General features: G+C 40.9%; 1 protein-coding gene across 1 annotated transcript in view; it reads left to right on the plus strand.

The window, feature by feature from the left end:
* The window catches only part of TTC39C (tetratricopeptide repeat domain 39C), a 106348-nt gene that overhangs the window by 11875 nt on the left and 71945 nt on the right, over nucleotides 1-22528 (plus strand). The window lies entirely within an intron of this gene.

The following is a 22528-nucleotide window of genomic DNA, read 5'->3' on the forward strand; positions in this document are numbered from 1 at the left end:
TTGGAGTAATTGGGTTTCTCCCTTTCCTTTGCATTATAGCAAAGTGTGCACCAGTTTTATTGCCCAGGAAGGAGTTTTGTTGATATCTAGAATGTCATTTGCTTCAGCTGTTGACCACAAAGATCCAAATGTTTTTTGGTTATTTGATGATTGATGAGACACTCATTACTTTGAATTATCAAAATCATACCTTGAGCAAGAAATGATTTCTTTTCGCGTAGCGCAGAAAAAGAGAAGGGCCATGAGAGAGGGGCCATGGCTGTCTAAAGTCTTAGCCAAGGGACCTGTCATATTGGAATTCTTAAGTTCTTGTTCTGGTGAAATTGCTCATGTAAAAATGGCAAGAAATGAAAGAATGGTTTGGGTGTTTTTCTGTAGCCCCTGTGTGGCATCTCAGATCTGGGCTTAAGCTGATAAGAGAGTTGTTGTCTCTAACTTGAAATTGTGAGTTTTTCTCTCAATAGAAGAATGTTGGATTTTATTTTAGAGTGAAATAAAACCAGACCTCATCAGAGCTTTCTGTGTAAGCCTACATTTATAGTTAAGGAAGCTTATGAAGAATGAAGGAAACACAAATGAAATTTTCTTGGGCCTGTGTTCTTCTAAAAACTAAAGGAAAAATATAGGTTCCCTGGTGAGAGACCCACAATTCCATATGAAGTTCAGTGTTGTTTACTAAGACCTATTTTACTAAAAGTTTATTATGAAGAATACGCCTGTAGTTTCACTTTGAAGTCTTTGAGTAATAGAGAAATCTGAAATTTCGAATTGATTATATAAAATAGTATTTGAATTGCTTGTATAAACAGCTGTGTTTAATCTTCAGTTAAAGTATTCATGCAGTGTGTGGATTATTGACACATAATACAGGGACCCTATTATAATTCAAAGATGAGAAAATATGTTGAGCAATTTTGTTATTTTAAAGATAACCCCTGTTGGAGGATTGGTTGGAAAGGCTTCTTAGGTAATCAATAAAATTTTTTTGGGTGATCTCTTTGGAAGTTGCTAATGATGCTGGTCAGCCTGATATTGGTATAGAATGGAGATGATTGAGTTATCTATTTGTGTGATTTATGATGGAGAAGGAGCTAATGCTAATGAGTTAGGAAGATATTGGATACACATTAATGACAGAATTAGGAAAACTAAAAAAAGTTGACTTTATTTAGCCCGAAGAGTTATTTTCAGAATAGATCAGTAACTCTAAATGAGCATCAGGCCTTAGCAATAAATGAATACGAATTAGCAAAGCTAGAGAGGAATCGGAATAAAGTTAAAAGTATTACAGTCTTGTAATCATACAACAGTCTTGGTTTTTGCTTGCGTTACTGTGCAGGCAAATGGTAATCAAGTGGGTAATCAATGCTTACTGTTAATGCGCACTGTGTCACGTGCATTTCACCCTTAATCCCAATTCTCTGCACAGCCTTGAGGATAAATAGTAGTGTTATCACTTTGCATGCAACAACGGGAAGGCTAACAGAACACAAGTTAAAAAGATGGTGAGTGGAAGATCTGAGCCCATCCCCAGAGTGTATGCTATTTCCCCTGCTTTCTCCGAAAGAGTCCTCTTGTTATTGTTGAGCATTACCCAGCAGTATTGCGGGCCCCTTGTTTAGCTTGGTGGTCTACTGCACGTTTGGTCTTCTCGTGCTCCACTTGAAACAAGGTTATACATACCAGAAGTCTAGAAGGCTCTCTTGGCACCTCCTCTGTCTTACTCATCCTCTGTGTTTCTCTTGCCATTCACTTCTCTTCTTTTCCACCACCAGCACCTAGTTAGTGCAAGCCTCCTCTGACTTAGATCATTGCAGTAGCCCAGTTGTCTTCTTCATAACCCCTGTTCCTTCTGCACCTCTCACCATAGTTATCTTTTCAGTGTGTGAGTCTAATTATGTTGCCTCTGTGCTAGGCTGAAAAACGGTTCTCCAAAACAGTATCTGTGTCTTAATCCCTGGAATCTCAGAGTATTACCTTATATAGCACCCCCCCCCCCCCCAAGGAAAAGTCTTTGAAAAGATATGATGAAGTTAAAGATTTAAGATGGCAGGATCACCCAGCTGTATCTCTAATCCACCCAGATTAGATCGATGCACTCATGTCCTTATAAGAGAGCAGCAGGGGGAGATTTTACACACAGAAGAAGCTGATAGGAAAACAGAGCAGAGAGAAAATTTGAAGATGCTTATGGCTACCATAAGCCCAGGAATGCAGTGGTCACGAGTACCACACCACACTACTGCTGCAGTAGCCAGGGAATGGATTCTCCCCTAACGCTTCCAGAGGGAGTACAGACCTGCCACCAGCTTACCTCAGCCCGAGGAAACTGATTTCAGGCTTCTGGCCTCCAGAATTGGGAGAGAGAAATTTCTGTTGTTGTAAGCCACCAGGTTGGTGGTAAGTTGTTAACAGCAGCCCCAGGAAACGAATACAGCCTACCACTGCTCTCAGGATTAGGACTAGAACCTCCCACAGGAACTCTGTGGCGTGGCTTGGCCCTGCTCGGTTGGTCCCTTGACCATGTACTGCCTAATCTTTTTTTTTTTTTCTTCTATTTTCAATATTGTCCTTGTGTTCCTTATAGGTTATAGCTGTACAAAGCCCAGTGAACTCATCCTGTGAAATAGACTTATAGCTCTGTTCTTCATCTGATGCTTTATCTAAAAATGAAAAGTAAATTTGCTTTAAATTGACAGTGATTTCGGTCTTAACAAGCTGTAGAATCTATATTAACCTTTATTTAAAGTATCAATACTTTGCCAAGTTTTATCCTTCTATAGCCTCTTCTTGCATTGCTGTGCTGTTGCTCTGCTCTTTGACCTCTAACCACCATGGTCTTCAGATTCGTGAAGGTTCTCCACAAATCCTGTTCCTTTCCTCTGGTCGTCTTATCTCAGTTTGTAATTATACAGAGATAGCACTCGCTTTGCTTGGTTCTGATCTGTATGGGTTTCAGTTACCAGAGTTTAGTTAAGTAAGACCAGATAACAGGGCTCAGATTTCAGTTACCCCATGTTTGAACTGTGAGTAACGGTATACACAAGCTGCTGGCTTCAGCCTGCAAGTCCTCGCATGTATAACAGATACACGTCATGGTCAGTGACCATGTCACTTCTATCAGAGTCTGCCTGTGTTGGTCACTGTGCATCTACCTGTTCATTTCCCACACAGACCGCAAAGTGTGTCCTTGTGTGCCTCCTTGCCTCGTAGGGATAAACCCATATGACATTTCACAAAAATGGATAACTGAAAGAGGGAATTGGCCAACAAAGATGAAAGTTCAGCAAGAAGTGATAATATTGGAGTTGAGATATGAATCAAACATAAATGGAGTTATGGAAGGAAAAGCTAACGTGAGAATGTCCCCGCCACCTTTTGAGAGATGACACATGTGGCCATGGGTGCCTGGTGAAGGCATTGTTATTGACACAGAGGGGGAAAGCGATGTGAGGAAAAAGTTGTAGATGTCCCAGAGTTGGTGATGCAGGCAAAAAATTTCACGTTAAAGACTCTGGATGGGGGGGCGCCTGGGTGGCGCAGTCGGTTGAGCGTCCGACTTCAGCCAGGTCACGATCTCGCGGTCCGTGAGTTCGAGCCCTGCGTCAGGCTCTGGGCTGATGGCTCGGAGCCTGGAGCCTGTTTCCGATTCTGTGTCTCCCTCTCTCTCTGCCCCTCCCCCGTTCATGCTCTGTCTCTCTCTGTCCCAAAAATAAAAAATTAAAAAAAAACGTTGAAAAAAAAAAAAAAAAAAAAAAAAAAAGACTCTGGATGGGGCACCTGGGTGGCTCAGTTGGTTGAGCCTCTGACTTTGGCTCAGGTCATGATCTCACAGTTTGTGAGTTCAAGCCCCACATGGGGCTCTCCACTGTCAGCGCAGAACTCACTTCAGATCCTCTGTCCCCCTCTCTCTGCCCATCCCCTGTTTGCTCTCTTTCTCTCTCAAAAATAAACATTTAGAAAAAAAAAAAAGTCTCCGGTATCTCACAACAAAGACTAAAATTCATACTTAGTAAGAAGTACAACAATTCACGCAGCCTTAGCAAAAATGCTCACTGTGCATCGTTAAATTACGTGACAAGAAGGCAAGTGGGCTGTTCAGATATTCTTAATAGAAGTAAAGTACATTACAAAGAAGCAAAGTACATTAATGCCAATGCCTAAAAAATTAATTTATAGCCCACTAAATTTTCCTGTATATTTTTCATGTCCCTGTATATTTGTAAGTTTTTAATGTTTTAAAATTCTTTAATTATAAAACATTCATAGGAAAAAGTTTACCATTTTAGCCATCTCAGTGTACAGCTCAGTGGTAGGAAGTACAGTTGTACAACTGCATCACCGTCCGTCTCCAGAACTTTTCTCATCTTCAAATGGAAACTCTATCCATGAAATACTAAATCCCTATTCCTTTCTTCCCTCATCCCTGGCAACCACCATTCTACTTATCTCCCTGAATTTGACTGCTCTAGGTACCTCGTGCAAGTGGAATTATACAGTATTAGTCCTTTTGAGACTGGTTTATTTCATTTAGCATAATGTCCTCAAGGGTCATCCATGTTGTAGTGTGCATCAAAATTTCCTTTTTAAGGCTGAATGATATTCCATTGTATGTATATACTACATTCTGTATATATGTATGTTGTATGTTCATCCATTGATGGACACTTGGGTTGCTTCTACCTTTTGATTATTGTGAGTGATGCTGCTAAAATATGGACATTCAAACATCTGTTTGAAGTCCTGATTTGTTTGTTTGGATATATACCCAGAAATAGAATTTCTGGATCATGTGATAATTCTGTTTCTAGGAACTGCCATGGTGTTTTTCATAGTGGCTGCACCATTTTACATCCCCGCCAACAGTGCATGAGGATTCTAATTCCTCTTCATCTTTTCTAAAACTTGTTCTTTGTTTTTTTGATAGTAGTCATGTTCATGGGTATAAGGTGATATCTCACTGTAGCTTTGATTTGCATTTCCCTAATGATTACTGGTGTTGAGTTGTATTTTGTGTGCTTGTTGGTCACTTGTATATCTTTTTTTTGGAGAAATACCTATTCAAGTGCTTTGCCCATTTTTTAATCAAGCTGTTTTTTGTTTGTTTTGTTGAGTTGTAGGATTTCTTTATATATTCTGGATATTAACCCTTATCAGATATGATATGCAAATATTTTCTATTCAGGGATTGCATTTGCCTTTTCACTCTGTTGATAGTGGCCTTTGAGGGATGGTTTTAATTTTGACATAGTCCAATTTATTTTTTCTTTAGTCACCTGTGATTTTGCTGTCACACCCAAGAAATGCTTGCCAAACCTAATGGCATGAAGCTTTTCCCCAATGTTTTCTTCTAAGAGTTTTTTAGTTTTAGCTCTTAAGCTTATGTCCATTTTGAGACTGTGTTCCTTGAGATGAAACACTCTGTGATTTCCTCACTATTTTATCCCCAGCGCATAGCCTAATGTCTGGCAAGTAGTATGTGCTTAGTCCCTAAATGATGTGTGAGTGGTCCTTGTTTTCAAACATGGATTTTACTGGGGTCCCACTATATGTGCCATGCATCCCCCACCCTTCAAATGTGTGGCTTCTTTGTGGTAGGGGATTGGTCTGGGGGATTAGAAGGTAACATTGCAGGATCTCAAATGAACTCTCTCAGTAGGAGAATTAGATAACACTCTGAATGGATTTCTCTCACTTTTTTGTAAGGCTTGCCTACATCAGACATTCTGTGTAGGGTTCACTTGGTATTCTCCATTTAGCGCTCTGACACTGTATATGATCCCTTTTGAAATACAAAATTTGGTACAAATGTATGATGGTAGTAAAATGTGGATGGTGGCAAGATTGCTTTGTGTACTCCTAGTGGTCATAAAGGGATAACAGTATTTTGTGCTGCTGTGCAGCTGTGGAAGGCAGGTACCATGGGTCAGGTTAAGAGAAAGACCTTCAACTTCTTTCATTCTTCAGGCTACATACAGAGACTTCCCTGCAGGTGGGGCCTCACTTGGGGTCAGTAAAATACAACAAAGTGACATTTGCCATACAGCACATCCACATACTCTGAATAGTCCAAAGCAGGTCTAGTGAGGACATTTAGGTCTTATAATTCAACATCAGGTTCTATATAAAGGTAATGTTTGCATAAAACCAAATCCTCATTATGTTCATTAATAGATTATACATTTTTGGGGGCATCTGGGTGACTCAGTTAAGCGTCCGACTTTGGCTCAGGTCATGATCTCACAGCCTATGAGTTCGAGCCCCACGTCAGGCTCTGTGATGACAGCCTGCTTCAGATTCTGTCTCTGTCTCTCTCTCTCTCTCTGCCCCTCCCCACTCGTGCTCTGTGTCTCTGTCTCTCAAAAATAATTAAGCATTAAAAGAAAATTTTTAAAAATTTATACATTTATTGAACATGTTTTCAAATCACCACAGCAGCTGCTAGGAGGAGACAGAGGTGTATAATATCCATTCTCTGACCTGAAAGAGGTACCAGTGTGGTGAGGAAACTCCTCACAGCAGTTCATTTAAATGAAATCCCATCATGACACTAGAAACCAGAAGCAGCGTTTTAGTCTGCGCGGGCTGCCGTACCATGGAGTGGTGGCTTAATAACAGAAATGTAATTTCTGACTGTTGTGGAGGCTGGATGTTCAGGATCAGGGTGCGTGGTCAGGTAGTGGCTAGAATTCTCTTGTTGGCCTGCAGATGGACCACCTTCTCACTCTGTCCTGGCCTGGTCTGTTCTCAGAGTACGTGTGGAGAGTGAGAGGGCGAGGTCTCATTTTCTCTAATAAAGTCACCAGTTTTACAAGGTTAGGGCCCTACCCTCATGACCTCATTTAGCCTTAATTACCTCCTAAAAGCCCTGTCTCTGAATACAGTCACATTTGGGTTAGGACTTTAACAAACGGATTTGGGGGGTGGGTGTGGGTATGTAATGGAGTCCATAGTAACAGGGATGCCAGACCTTATTGAGGACTTAGAGTGAGCCAGGCACTATGCTGTGTGTCCTTATTCAGTCATCCCTGCAGCCCTGTAAGATAGACATTGCCATTTCCCCCTATTTTACAAATAAGGAAATGGAGGCTCAGAAGATTGTTTTTTCAGGCCTGCTCAGCAGAGTCAGAATTTGAACCCAGGACCCTGGAATTAGGGGAGTGTCAGAGGAGGTGGCCTGAGGATAAGTAGGGAAGTAGCCTGGGGCTCTCAGGTGAGGAGCGGCCTCTGACTCTGCACACTTTGTATTAGGGGCATGCTGCTCCCTAGCTGCACGTAGAGAAGTGTATTAAAAGCAGTGATGGCGGTCCATGCCAGTAAAGTAGGTCTTGGGGGTGGGGGTCCATGTTGTATACAGAACCACGCAATTTTAGCCTTGTCTCTTGGGCAGTAGGGAGTCATTGATGGCATTTGAGCAGACGAGTGATGGGATTTTGTTTTAGAAAGTTAATTCTGGGGGCAGCATACACAGTAAATCTGGAGCTCAGAAAACACGGTAGCAGTTGTTTTAGACCATGTGGGCCCTGCTAGGGTAGGGAACAATATACGTGAAAGCTTTTAGGAAGTATAATCAATGGGACTGTCTGGCTTTGGTTTAACTTTTGTTTGTTGGAGGAGGAGTGGAGAATGTTGGGGGTCATTAGCTAGATTGTGCTGCTACTGAGAGAAGGAATACAGAACGAGGAACACATTGGAAGGATTAAGTAATATAACAGTTTCTTTACCAATTTGGCATAAATTGAGAAATGTTGCACCAAGTGTTTTAACTCTCTTGGGAAAGAAACATGTGGTATTGAATATTGAAAAAGGACTTAAAGTAGCTAGTTGAGTATATTGGAGGCCTCTTATCCACTGTGATTGGATCACTATTGATTATTTAATTTGAGATTGTAAAAATGGAAGAACATTGAGTAAACATTTGTTCTGACTTGTGCTGTATGACCAGGACCATTCCTTTGGGAATTTGCTGTGGATTTTCAAGTTGGCTTTCTTGCCTAAACCCCACCTCTGATGCATTCCTGTGATTTTCAAGATCCTGGGCTTTATTTATTTTTAATTTTTATTTTAGTGGAAGAACGTGCGAGTAGGGGAGAGGAGCAGAGGGGGTGGAGAGAGAGAATCCCAAGCAGGCTCCACACTCAGCGTAGAGCCCGATGCAGGGTTCAATCCCACGACCCTGGGATCATGACCTGAGCCTGAAACCAAGTTTCAGCTCAGTTCAACCTACCGAGCCACCCAGGCATCCCTCAATATCGGGGGCTGTAAAGTGGAGCCAGATGTTGAAGCCAAAGCAATCGGGTGGAAGCTCCTTGGTTTTACAAGTATGTTGTCCCCTCACCCTCACTAATCCAAGAGAGACTTTTAAAGTCCTGTGCCTTCATCAGATTTTTCAAAGCATTTAATTATTTTTCACCTATGTAGTACTTTTTTCATACCCTAATTTCATCTATCTACATAATAAAAAATGAATCCTATCACTTCAGTCATAAAATCAGTAGGCACAAACACATTTGGGAGTAATCACCAGTGAGTCTCCGTTGGCACAGGAGCAGAGTCCACTGGCTTGAGTGTTCAGTAGGTGAAGGGCATCTATTTTTCTCCCTCTAATGTTGGTTCATCTGGAGATTTAGGTGAGCGAAAATTGGTTGAGTTTCTACTATGGTGTGTATTTTGTGTGCGTGTATGCATACAAAATAAGGACAATTGTAGACCTCCATTTGAAATGGTAGTACCATATTTTTCTGAGCTACATTCTGAATTTCTGATTATGTTTAGAGCAGTTACCAACAGGAAATGTAGGTTGTAGGAAGCATTATGTGATGCTAGTTTAAAATGAAACTGGTGTTCATGGAGTTCTCATGAGATACAGTAGTGAAATGAAATGAATCAAGTTCGAGAAAAAATGTGCGGGAAATGAGGGACTGTTGAGTTTACCAGAGAGAGGCGCAGAAGTAGTTGTTTTAGAAAAGGAGATTTTGATTTATATGTCATTTCATAATTTATGACTTCTTAGATTCCTAATGCCATCAGTTAAAATGATCACTGCTGCAAAATCAGCCCACCTACTTTCTAGCAAGGCTAAAAGCACAGCTAATTGTAGCTTCTAAAACAGCCTACACATGTGGTCCATTATAGCAGAAACTCGGTTATTTCCCTTGATGACAGGATTAGCATTGATTAGCTAGCACAGGAAGAGAACCACTGTTGGCTTTTGAGAACACTAGTCTCTACTTTGCAGAGAGCCCGTGTTTGATGGGGCTCTGGTAAATGGCTGGGCAGTGCAGAAAGCACCCAGCCAGGGCCTCAGCAGTGTGGTAACGGTGCAGGAGAGAGAGGGCGCAGGAGTGCTTCTGCCCCCTCAGAGGAGGTAGGTGCGACACGTTCTGACTCCGGTCCAGCAGGAGGATTGGCCTTTGTAACTAGGTTAGGAATCGCTAATTAATTGTGAACTTTCTTAGTGACCTCTTCCCTCTCCTATTTCCCTGGTTTGCTTGCCTGCTTGCTTTGTTTGTTTGTTTGTTTATGAGAGATAGGGCACATAGGGAGAGGGGCAGAGAGGGTGAGAGACTCTCACCTACACACTCAGTGCAGAGCCTGATGCAGGGCTAGATGTCACAACCTAGGGTTCATGACCTGAGCTAAAATTAAGAGTAGGCGGCTCAACCAACTGAGCCACCCAGGTGCCCCTGTTTTAGTTATTTTAACAAGGAGAGAAATTGAAGCTTTTAATAATTTTTAAATTTCTTAATGTTTATTTTTGAGAGATAGAGAGTGTGGTGGGGGATAGGCAGAGACGGAGACACAGAATTCAAAGCAGGTTCCAGGCTCCAAACTGACAGCACAGAGCCCGACTTGGGGCTCGAACCATGAATTGTGAGATCATGACCTGAGCCAAAGTTGGGTGCTTAACCAACTGAGCCAACCAGGTGCCCCGAAGCTTCTAATAATTAAAAAAAATTTTTTTAACGTTTATTCAGTTTTGAGAGAGAGTGTGAACAGAGGGAAGGGCAGAGAGAGAGGGAGACACAGAATCCGAAGCAGAATCCAGGCTCTGGGCTGTCAGCACAGAGCCCAACGCGGGGCTTGAACTCACAAACCGTGAGATCATGACCTGAGCAGAAGATGGACCCTTAACCAACTGAGCCACCCAGGCGCCCCAGCTTTTAGTAATTTTAAATAGTAGTGTGATACTCCTTTTTTCTTTAAATCACTCCAGGTTTTAAACATACAAAAAAGTGTAGCATATTATAAAAATATGGATGCCCTTCATAGAGGTAACAGATACTAATATTTGCCATATTTAGTTTTTTTTTTAGAGAAATACATTGCAGATATAGTTAGGATCTGCTCTGTGTTCCAGGACAATTGCAGTTTCCTTCTCTTCCTCCCCAGAGGCAGCCCTGCTATCCTCGTGTTGGTGTGGGTCTTTGCTGTCCACATTTATACCTTTATTGCAGGTCCCGCTCCATAAACAATATATAGGTTTGTGTTTTTAAGTGTCCATAATGAGTATCTTTTGCACTTTGCATTTTTCACCCATTTAAAAATTTTTTGAAGTCTACCTGGGTTTGTTTATATATGTGTGTGTATACACATATACATACACACGCATACATATACTCATGTGTATATATATGTATACATGTGTTGTATGTATCTATGTATATGTATATATGAGTATATGTATATATAAAGTATATAAATTAAGTATAATCATTTTAACTGTTCAACGTAGCATTTTGTTGTATATACAGATGATGTAGTTGTTACCAGTAACTATTTGGGTGAGTTCCATTTCTAGGGTCCCTAACAGTGTTTTAGCGAACATCTTGGTACATGTCTTATACATGCAAAACATGTATCTGGATATATATCTAGATGTGGAATTGTTTGGTAGAAGGATCAGTGTTGTATATTGCCAGATCTCTCCTGGGAGCTTTACAGGGGCTTATAGTTTTGTCTTGAACTGTCTCTCCTTTCTTAAATAGAATATAATTTTGATTTTAAGACCTAAAAAGACTTTAAAAAAGAGCAAAAATACCTTGTTTGTACTGATGCAGCATAAATGAGTAGTGTGCCTAATGCTATTTAGGGTCTCAGGGATTTTTCATTTAGCCAGTCAGGTATTGAAAATCCCCTGTGCGCTGAGGCATGGTGGGAGCCTCCGTGAGTAATCTGTGAGCAGGTACAGTGCCTCTCAAAGATTCCTGTCTGCGGAGCCTGCAGTGATAAACTAGTCTCTGGCCTCAAGAAACTTAGTCTAGCTGGGGTTATACAACATACACATGTGAAAGATACACATTTATGAAACAAACTGAGAGTAGCAGGAAATACAACTTATAGAGCTAGCTGGAAAATTGAAGCAGTGTGTGTTGAAAAAGTGAAATCAAAAACTACTGGGTGACGTCATTCCTTACTTCCTACTCACTCCTCCCTACCTTAGACCTGAATATTTAGAGAAACAAGTTATTATTAGAGCACTTAGCACACTGAAAAGAGGATGGAGAAACATCAGAGCCTCTGAGCACGTACTGAGCCTGCGATACTGGGACCAAGTGCCGGGTGGGAGGCCAGGGACTCTGGAGGCTTCCCGGACAGCTGCCAGTCCGCTGCTTGGGACTGTGGCTGCTCAACCATCTCATAGTCCGAGCTTATGGAGCTGGGGTCCAGTGCTGTCACTCACTCTCAGACCTATAGAAGTCCCTGAGTGGGGATGCACGGAGAGATGCGGGGGGAGGGGGGGAGGCCCCGGGGCGGCTCTCAGATTGGGAAAGACATTGGAAATGTTGAGCTTTAATGTGAGCACAGCAGGCTCAGCGTCAGAGGGACAGTTTTGCATCTGCACGCCGTTTGCCGGAATTCCTGCCAGGCGTGTTACCGCAGCCTCTACCGTTAGCGCATCTTAGGTCAGGACAGCATGCATTCTTGCCAAAAGTCTTTTACCGCCAGCTGGTGGCTTTTTTTTTTTTTTTTTTAACCTATGGGAATGAAACTTCTGTAACGGAGGTTGACAGGATAGTTTAGTGTGTGTGGGAGTCTAATAACCCATCTCGCCAATTGCATGGTATGAACCCAAGAATTTGGTTTCCGTCTTGGGCACAGCATGGGTACACCTCACAGAGAGGCTTCCTGGAAAAAGTTAGATTTTTTCAGGATTTGAATGGGGTGTGAAGAGGAGTGGGGAGAACGTGCAGAGTCTCGAGAGGGTATCAGCAGTGTCGGGTGGTTAAGGGCTTGAAGATTTGCAGAGCTGGAGCAGAGCCCTCCTGGAAGAAGAAATGAGAAGTAAAGCCAGGGAGGGTCAGGTTGGCGGGGCTTGGGGGCGGGGGATGTGAACGTCCAGCAGTGGTGGTAGTTTGTTCTCCTGTGCGGTGGAAAGAGACAGGCACTGGTCAAGGGCAGATGGCATGTGGAGAAGTATCCACAGGGAACACTGCTTTTCTGGCGGTTCGGTGTGGACTGGAGTCTGGGGGAGTTCAATCATGAGAGGTGAGGCCCGAGGTGGAGGGAGACTGGTATGAGGGAAATACGGAAGAAAAGGAAAAGATGGGACCCTCTGCTCCCAAAAGCCTCTGAGAGGACACGGAGGTAGTGATCGTAACAGGAAGACTGAGAGATACTTTGGGGATCTTAAATTGGTGCAACAAAGCAGACCTTAATCAATAGAAGAATTTTTTATTTCAGGTAGAAAAGTATTAGCAATGCCTTCAAATTTTCTTTTTACATGAGAATATAGGGTACATCAGTTAGCAAAACTGTCTGCCAGCATTATCCACTTAGCGCTTTTTAGAAACAAAAATCCTAACCATGCCTCTAAAACTTTGTTCCTCTAAGTGTGGTTATGGGCCCAGCAGCATCGGTATCATTCAGGGGTCTGTTACCAGTAGAAAGCAGCTCAGGCCTCACCCCAGACCACCCGAATGAGATTCTGCATTTTAACAAGGGGAGATTTGAATGCATAGTGAAAACACTGCTCCAATACACTGTCTTCTTGTGACTTTTAAGAAAACAAATTATAACTTAAATTTTTATGATGTATTTTGTTTTTTTCTGCAAGTATGTAATAAATGGCAAGAACACCATTTTAAAAGTGCTTGTAGGATCAGTTCTAGAACTGATGATTTAGCGATAAATATGTATTTGTTCTCTGTCTTCCCACTGTGGAACATCAGCTCCATGCATAGCGGTCTTATTTCAGTGCCTGAACAGTGCTTGGGACATATAGGTGCTCAAAAGATATTTGTAATGTTTTGAAAATGTAAATGGATGAAGATTTAAAATACCAATACTTAGTAGTTAATTACTTTTACATGCATATTTTAAAACCATGACTTACGTTGATTAAATTAAAAAGCTTTTTACATAGCAGAGGAGATTCATGCTTCTTTGTTGATAATGTAGACAAAGACAAGTAGAAAGAAGAAAAGTCACTCTTTAGTCCCATTACTCATAGAGAACATTGTAGGATATTTCCATTGTGAAGGTTTCTCCATAGTTTGTCATACTTCACATGCTACTTGGAATTCTGCTTTTTCACCTATCATGGCGGGGTATCTGGTTTATTGCATGATTGCTATGTGCCAAGTTTCAGACTAGGCTTTTAAAAAAAATTTTTTTTTTAATGTTTATTTTTGAGACAGAGACAGAGCATGAACGGGGGAGGGTCAGAGAGAGGGAGACACAGAATCTGAAACAGGCTCCAGGCTCTGAGCAGTCAGCACAGGACCTGACGCGGGGCTTGAACTCACGGACCGCAAGATCATGACCTGAGCCGAAGTCGGCCGCTTAACCGACTGAGCCACCCAGGCGCCCCTAGACTAGGCTTTTTAAATACTTATTTACTTATTACACCCATTTAAGTCATTATAATTGTATCAGAATTTTAAATGAAGAAACTCCAGCTAAGGGTTTACAGTATATCCTACTCCAGGTCACACTGCCAGTCCATGGTCAAGTGGAGATATTTTAACTCGGCCATTTTCTGAAGCCCGTGCTTTCCCATACACACTGGAACAAGCATTCTTTGGTTACTACTTTTGGCGGGGGGTGTAAAGTAATATTTTGCTTAAGTGAATATATGGTTTAGCCGTCTCTATTCACCAACATTTTAGTATTCTTCTCTCTGATACTATTACCAGACCAAGGTGGGTCCACTCCTTGGCGAGTTACAGAGACTATACCAGGTGGGGTTCCCTTGGAAAGTCATCTTTATTGGTAGAAATAAGGAGATCATGTTCATGTGGAATAATTCCAAAACGGTAACTCCCGAACCTGAACCCCCGAGGTAAGCAGGCTTATTTTATTGGGGCTTGGAATGAATAGTTAGAGGGTGATTTTTTTTTTTAATTTTTTTTAATGTTTGTTTATTTTTGAGAGAGAGACAAAGTGTGAGCAGGGGAGGAACAGAGAGAGAGGAAGACACAGAATCCAAAGCAGGCTCTAGGCTCTGAGCTGTGAGCACAAAGCCTGACGTGGGGCTCGAACTCACGAACTGTGAGATGGTGACCTGAACTGAAGTCGGACGCTCAACTGACTGAGCCACCCAGGCGCCCCGAGGGTGATTTTTTAACATTATATTGAAGCTAAAGTAACATGTCCAGACCTTCCTGTCCTCAAATATTTATTTTCCTGCCCAGCAATTTGTTAGTTTCTAAAAGATGAAATGGACAGTTTGGTTGAAGCTTCTCAGTTTCCCAAGTTGAGGAGAGCAGTCCTGAATTCAGGGGGTCATTCCTGAGTTCAGGGTTCAGTGGGTCTTGCTGGGGATAATAATATATATAGTACTACAAACATCTTTGTGTAAAAATATTTTTCTGCATTTCATTTTTCATATGGTAGATTCTCAGATACATTTTTAATTTTCTTGAAAGATAGAACTTTCCAAAAGGTTTGTACCAGTTTGTATTCCCATCAGTCACTATAAATGTGTATTTTCAGTGCATATGAACAAAGTAATACGTCCACCATGCTTCTTCAGAAAAAATCCACTTGAATGTATTTTCTTTTAGTTTTAAATAATTTGACTTTTTTTTTTTTTTTTAAAGATTATTTTTGTGAGAGTGAGTGAGCATGAGCGGGGGAGAGGCAGAGAACAAGGGGGACGGATCCCAAGCTGGCTCTGCACTGTCAGCAAAGAGCCTGGTGTGGGGCTCCACCCCACAAACCATGAGATCATGACCTGAGCTGAAACCAAGAGTCAGACACTTAAGGGCGCCCCTAAATAATTTGACTTTTGTGTCACAATATTTAATGGATAATTGGTACTGAAATATTTGGCTGTCTCAATATTGGCTTCTATATTATATAGAATTTTAGCATAACACTCATACTGCCCTGCTCAAAACCCTAGCTTAATAAAGTCTGCAGTTTAAAAAGATGTGTTAAGCTCATAATTCCTTTTGTAAACTGTGAATTTTTTAGTTATACAACTTCCTCAACTTTAATATGTATTTAACACCATTTTTTCCTCAAAAATCATGGCATCTATATATCATTCTTAGACTTACAGTATTTTTTCCCCCTTATCTCCCTCCCTCTCTTCCTCCCACCTTCCCTCTCTTCCTTCTTTATTTCTTTTTGTAGCAGCAAGACAGATGGTGCACAGAGAGGAAAGCCTGTGTTATCACAACAACAGCAAAACCAAACAAACTTATCTGTAGCTTTATTTGATACTTTTTTTTGGTAATAAGACACATTTTAATGGAGAAGCAAATGACCAATATTTTATACACTGCATTTCTTCAGAAAGTCCCCAGCAGGAGATCACTTCCTATTTCTATAATAGTTCAACACTGGACGTACAGGAGATATTTGATACTTTCTAGTAAAACCGTTGAAGAAGGAAATATCTCCTGGTGTTAATATTTGGAACCACGACAGATCATTGTAAAATATAATAGCTCTATATTGGAGATGGGACCACTAAAGGAAGTTAAGGAGACGATATGAAGGTGGAACACTGGCTTATTCATTTAGCCATGTTTAGTTGAAACAGTGCCTGTTTGTTTTTATCTGCACTATAGAGCTTTCCCAGATATCAACACAGCGACTTTAACCTGGACAAAAAAAAAAAAAAGAAAAAAATTCCATTCAACAGAACCTCTTGTAGGGAGGCTTTATCTGTCACTCCTGTGTATAATTTTGTGGTCTGATAATGCCTCTACTAGAATAGAAATAAAAGATATAGCATTGTAGTTTAATAATTTGTTTGAGACTAATAAGCCAGTGAGTTTGATATGTGTACTTTCCCAAATGTGTTATATAGTGTTGTGATTTTGAAATACTTGATAAACTGGAAGACACTGATAATTGCCTAAGCATTTAAGGACTTGAGTGTGAATTGATTTGTTAAATTCAGTTGAGTACCCTATTTCTAACTACTTTAAAAAAATGTGTTTTTACTTGCTGCCCTTGTTCATTTATGCAAGGCTGCACATAGCCTGAAGGCAGTCATACTTCATACTGCTATGAGTGGGAAATTTAAGGCTTTTACCATTCTGATTTGAATTACTTGTTACTTTAAAAAGAGTGATGTGATAAACATTTGAATTAAATGTAAAGTTTTCGTTAAAACAGGTAACTTTTTTCCTACCTCTCTTCTTCCCAGATAGCAGTTAATTTTCGTGTAACTTTGAGTAGATACTGCTTTTTGGTTTATTGTAATCCAGTTTATTAAAAAATCATAACAGTATCTCTTCAGATACCAATTTCATGGGAAGTATCGAGGATTGCCATTTGAATTTGTTTTTATTTTCGTAAGTGGACTTTCAAATCACCTGTCCTAAAGGTGAACAAGTCAAGAAATATACTTGTAGAATAATTTTTTTAAGGAGAATTAATAATAAAAGCAAATCACTTTAAACATTTTGTGTACTTGAAAGACTCTGCAAGTATTAATCCTGTTTTTAGGAGTAGCTTCTTAGGCATGGAAAAGATCTTTTCTTTATTTAGATGAATTCACTATTTAACTTTGTGTGGTAAATTCTTGTATTTTACCTGCTGCATACCAGGCACTATTTAATTTCTTCACTCAGTAAAATAGCTTTACAACATAAAAAAATAATTTCACCTATCACATGGCCCCCTTTAATAACCTTCTAGATATCACTTTCCCTACTACCTTCTTCTAGTTACTTGTTTGTCCTGCCACTCATTCATTCATTCATTCACTCTTGAATTCTTTCGAATACCCCTCAAGGGCCTTCCAGATGCCATACCCAGTGCTAGGTACCGTTCAGGTGGGAAAAGCAATAATAGGTGAGTAGGACTCTGAAGGGCAAAGGCCAAGGAGCAGTGTGAGCCCAGAGGAAGGCTCCAGACTGATGTGAGAGACCAGGAAGGGCAATCTGGAACCAGCACTCTTTGGACTGAGGCCTGGAGGATGAGCACAGGAACTGGTGAGGAAAGAGGTGTGGAAGGAGGTCAGCGTCTCACGCAGTGGAACCCCGGGTGCCAAAGCCCGCGGCAAGAGAACATGATACTCCCTTCTCAATGTTTTTATTTTGACCTGGAAATTTGACAGGATAAAGTAATAATGGAAAAGGATGTTAAATGGAGACCTTTTATGTTTTCCCTGCCTTGTCTCAAGACAAACTTAATATTTTTATAGAAGTATATTGACATACGATATTACATTCTTTGCAGGTATGCAAACAGTGATTCAGCAATTCTGTACATTATGAAGTGCTCATCACGATAAATGTAGTTACCGCCTATCACTAAAGTTACTAAAATCATTGGCTATATCTATAATATTACAATATCACTGACTATATTTCATACACTGTACTTTTTATTCCTGTGGTTTATTTTATAACTGTTAGATTGTTCCTCTTAATCCCCTTTACTTATCCCCCCACTCGCCTTCCCTCTGGCAACCACCAGTTCTCTGTATTTGAGTCTATTTCTATTTTGTTTATTCATTTGTATTTTAGATTTCACATTTACGTGAAAACGTATGGTATTTTTTCAGTCTGATGTCAGCGTAATGCTCTCTGGGTTCATTGTTCCTATGGCTGACTAATACTCCACCGTGTATATATACCACATCTTCTTTATCTGCTTATCTGTCGATGGATGCTTAGGTTGCTTCCATATCTTGGCTATTGTAAATAATGCTGCACTAAACATACAAGTGCATATACCTTTTTGAATTAGTGTTTTTGTTTCCTTTGAGTAAATACCAAGAAGTAGAAATACTGGGTTGTATGGTATTTCTATTTTTAATTTTTTGAGGAACCTCCATACTGTTTTCCACATTGGCTGCACCAGTTTGCATTCTCACCAACAGTGCACGAGGGTTCCCACTTCTCCACATTCTCACCAATGCTTGTTTTTTTGTTGTTGTTATTTTGTTTTTTGTTTTTGATACTAGCCATTCTGACTGATGTGCCGTGATATCTCATTATGGTTTTGATTTGCATTTCCCTGATGAGTAGTGGTGTTGAACATCTTTTCATGGGTCTCTGTTGGCCATCTGTTTATGTTCTTGGGAAAAATGTCTGTTCAGGTCCCCTGCCCATTTTTTATTTGGATTATTATTTTTCTGGTATCAAGTTGTAGGAGTTCTTTATATATTTTGGTTATTAACCTCTTATTGGATATAGCCTTTGCAAGTATCTTCTCCCATTCAGTAGGTTGCCTTTTCGTTTTGTTGATGGTTTTCTTTGCTGTGCAAAAGCTTTTTATTTTGGTGTAGTCTCAGTTGTTTGTTTTTGCTTTTGTTTCCTTTGCCTGAGGAGACAAAGCCAGAAAAATATTGCTATAGCCAAGAGATTACTGCCTATATTTTCTTCTAGGAGTTTTATGGCCTCAGGTCTTACATTTAGCTTCTTAGTCTATTTTGAGTTTCTTTTTGTGTATGGTGTAAGAAAGTGGTCCAGTTTCATTCTTTTGCATGTAGCAAGACAAACTTTATTTGTAAATATCAGTTTATTAAATAGTCTGTCACATTAATTCTAATTCAAGAAATCATTTGGAAGTTAAAAGATGGGGACTCAGGGCCAAACTGGTTTCTCTGGCTTTTATTTGACTTTTGTTTCCCTTTCTCAGGCTTTTCTCCTCTCCGTCCTCACAGGCCTTTGTGGCTAGGTGCCGGGCCACCATTTGGGACTCTGTGAGAGGTGGCACTCAGCAATCCAGTTTTCAGCTTTCTGGCCTCTGACCCAGCCAGACCCTCCATGTCCTCTGCCCTGCTCACCATTTCTCTTTTGTAGTTGTTCCCCAAAGCTCCCTCCATCCCAAGTTCTGAGGTGTACCCCTGAATCTGTGGGATACCAGAGACAAGCCCAAGAAGTGAAATTTGTTTTTGCCATGTACTTATAGAAGCTGCTTATATTTTAAAAGACCACAGTGGCTCTGAGGAGCATCTTGCCATATGCAAAAGGTGCATTCTTAATGTCCATATGTCTAAGAATGGGAGAAGATACTTGCAAATGATGCATCGGATAAAGGGTTAGTGTCCAAAATCTATAAAGAACTTACCAAACTCAACACCAAAAAACAAATCATCCAGTGAAGAAATGGGCAGAAGACATGAGTAGACACTTCTCCAAAGAAGACATCCAGATGGCTAACAGACACGTGAAAAGATGCTCAACAACACTCATCATCAGGGAAATACAAATCAAAACCACAATGAGATACTACCTCACACTGGTCAGAATGGCTAACATTAACAACTCAGGCAACCACATGTGTTGGTAAGGATGCAGAGAAAGGGAAACCCTTTTGCACTGCTGGTGGGAATTCAAGCTGGTGCAGCCACCTTGGAAAATAGTATGGAGGTTGTCAAAAAATTAAAAATAGAATACCTTACAGCCCAGCAATTGCATTACTAGGAATTTATCCAAAGGATACAAAAAAGCTAATTTGAAGGGGCATGTGGAACCCAGTGTTAATAGTGCCATTGACAACAGCCAAATTATGGAAAGAGCCTAAATGTCCATCAACTGATGAGTGAATTAAGAAGATATGGGGTGTGTGTGTGTGTATGTGTGTGTGTGTGTATGTGTATATATGTGTGTGTGTGTGTGTGTGTGTATATATATATATATATATATGTAATGGAATACGACTCAGTGATGAAGTTTGAAATCTTGCCATTTGCAACAGTGTGGATGGAATTGGATGGTATTATGCTAAGCAAAATAAGTCAGTCAAAGAAAGACAGATATCATATGATTTCACTCGTGGAATTTGAGAAACTCAACAGATGAACATAGGGGAAAGGAAGAAAAAATAAGATACAGAGAAGGAGGCAAACCATAAGAGACTTTTTTTTTTTAATGTTTATTTTTGAGAGAGAGAGAGACAGAGCGTAAACAGGGGAGGGGCAGAGAGAGGGGGACACACACAATCTGAAGCAGGCTCCAGGCTCTGAGCTGTCAGCACAGAGCCTGACGCGGGGCTTGAACTCATGAACTGTGAGATCATGACCTGAGTTGAAGTCAGACACTCAACCGACTGAGCCACCCAGGCGCCCCATCTGTAAGAGACTCTTAAATGCAGAGAACAAACTGAGGGTTGCTGGAGGGGCGTGTGTATGTGGGGGGTGGGGTGGGTTAAATGGACCATGGGCATTAAGGAGGGCGCTTTTGGGGATGAGTGCTGGGTTTCATATGTAAGACATGAATCACTGGGTTCTACTCCTGAAGCCAAGACTACACTGTATGTTAACTAACTTGAAAATTTTTTTAAAAAATGTACATATGTCTAGAAATGCACCCATCAGAACAGTTGTCCATAGGACATAAGGTTCTAGGGTCTAGTTACTTTTTTCAGAGTGCCGGGTAGAGTGGCTTGTTAATTTTCTGCTAGTAGATAATTACTATGCTAAGGTGTAGGAATAGACCAAGGCCCCTGCGTGTTTTGCCCCTAAGTGGAGTTGGTGACCCAGAGTCTCAGCCTACCATCAGCAAGTCCTCTTGTGCCTGCCACAAACTGATGGCTGCACTGCTTACAGCAGAGTCTTTCATGGCTCCTTAGTGCCAGCTGGTGAGTTACAAAGGTTTCTCAGTAAGAGGAAGGCTGCTTCACAGGCAGTTAACGTAACAAAAGTAAATGGTAAGACAACTGCAGCGGCTGTGAGTGCAGACGTTGCAGCACACACAGGAGTGGTCGCTCCCTGGGGACTGGCGTCCCCTGGCCTGCAGATGTCTGTGATCGGAAGTGGAGTGTCCCTGGGGTCAGCTGGTGGTGTGCTTAAGGCTCCCATATCCCCAAGAAGAGTAGGTATATCATAAACACAAGTCTGAACAGAAGGCTGCACCTGTTCCCAACACTCGTCTGTCACAAGCCATGTGACTGTGATGATCAGCATTGTGACAGACATGCTGTCATGTCCTTTAGATGAAAAGTTTCCCAAGGACCATGCTTTGAACTGTGTCTGAAAAGTAAAAATACAGCCTTCCCGTGAAATTCCCCCACTGCTCCTTTCTGATAAAAGAAGCAAGCACTTTTATTGTTAGTGAAAGCAGATTTTATGGGCTCAGGTTGAGGACAGTCTTCTATCTGGTAATTTTTTGGAACCTGTGGAGGAAGGTCCATTAGATGAAATGTCGTGAAGAGTGGATTTGGTAGGAGCTGGTTGGTTTGTGAAACAGCTCTATGCTGGGAGCCTGTTTATATGCCACATTCTGTGCTGCGTGGTCAGGACAGCAGCACGTGGCCGAGATGGTATTCCCACTCTCATGGTTTACGTTTATGCAAACAAATAACGGGGCAGATGTCAAATATCAAATCTTTATCTGCAGAGAATTAAAATACAGAGCTGTGGAAGAGAGTGGAGGTTTATTAATACGTCCTTTTTCAAAAGAACACTGGAGAAGAAGAAATCAAAGGTGTCAAGTAAGGGTACGTGGGTGGCTCAGTTGCTTAAGCGTCCCACTTTGGCTCAGGACACGATCTTGCGGTTTGTGAGTTCGAGCCCCACACTGGGCTGTTAGCTGTCAGCATCAGCCCTTCCCCTGCTTGTGTGTGCGCGCGCGCTCTCTTGCTCGCTGTCTTTCTCTCTCTCTCTCTCTCTCTCAAAAATAAACAAACTTAAAAAGATGGCAAGTAGCTTTTTTTAGACTTCATAAAATATGGTGTTGGAGAGAGCCTCATTCATCCACGAAAAATAGGATGACAGAGAATGACTGTGTAAAGGTAGCAACCAGCTGCCCACTTTCCAGCACATTTATTGTTACTGGAATGTCTCCAGCAGCCAAAGTGGACTTACTAGTTTCCTTGAAGAGCACGCATGTTCTTGTTCATCTTTGTTTCTTCACTGTATAGCACAGTGCCTGTTGTATACTTGGTATGCAGTGAATGTATTTTCAGTGGGTGAATGAAACAAAAGGTTTATTAGAATTTTTCTTCCAGCACCTGTATAGAAGACCTCACTTTTCATTTATTTTCTTTTAAACTGCAGAACATTATTGGTTAAGAGTTGGGTACGTGATTTTAAAATTAAATACCCTGCTTTTTAAAAACCTACCTTTGTTGTTTTTTTAAGTAAAATTTATAGTTTTCTCATAAATCTATTATG

Source organism: Panthera onca, chromosome D3, assembly GCF_046562875.1.
Source record: "Panthera onca isolate mPanOnc1 chromosome D3, mPanOnc1 haplotype 2, whole genome shotgun sequence".
In the NCBI taxonomy this organism is placed as follows: domain Eukaryota; kingdom Metazoa; phylum Chordata; class Mammalia; order Carnivora; family Felidae; genus Panthera; species Panthera onca.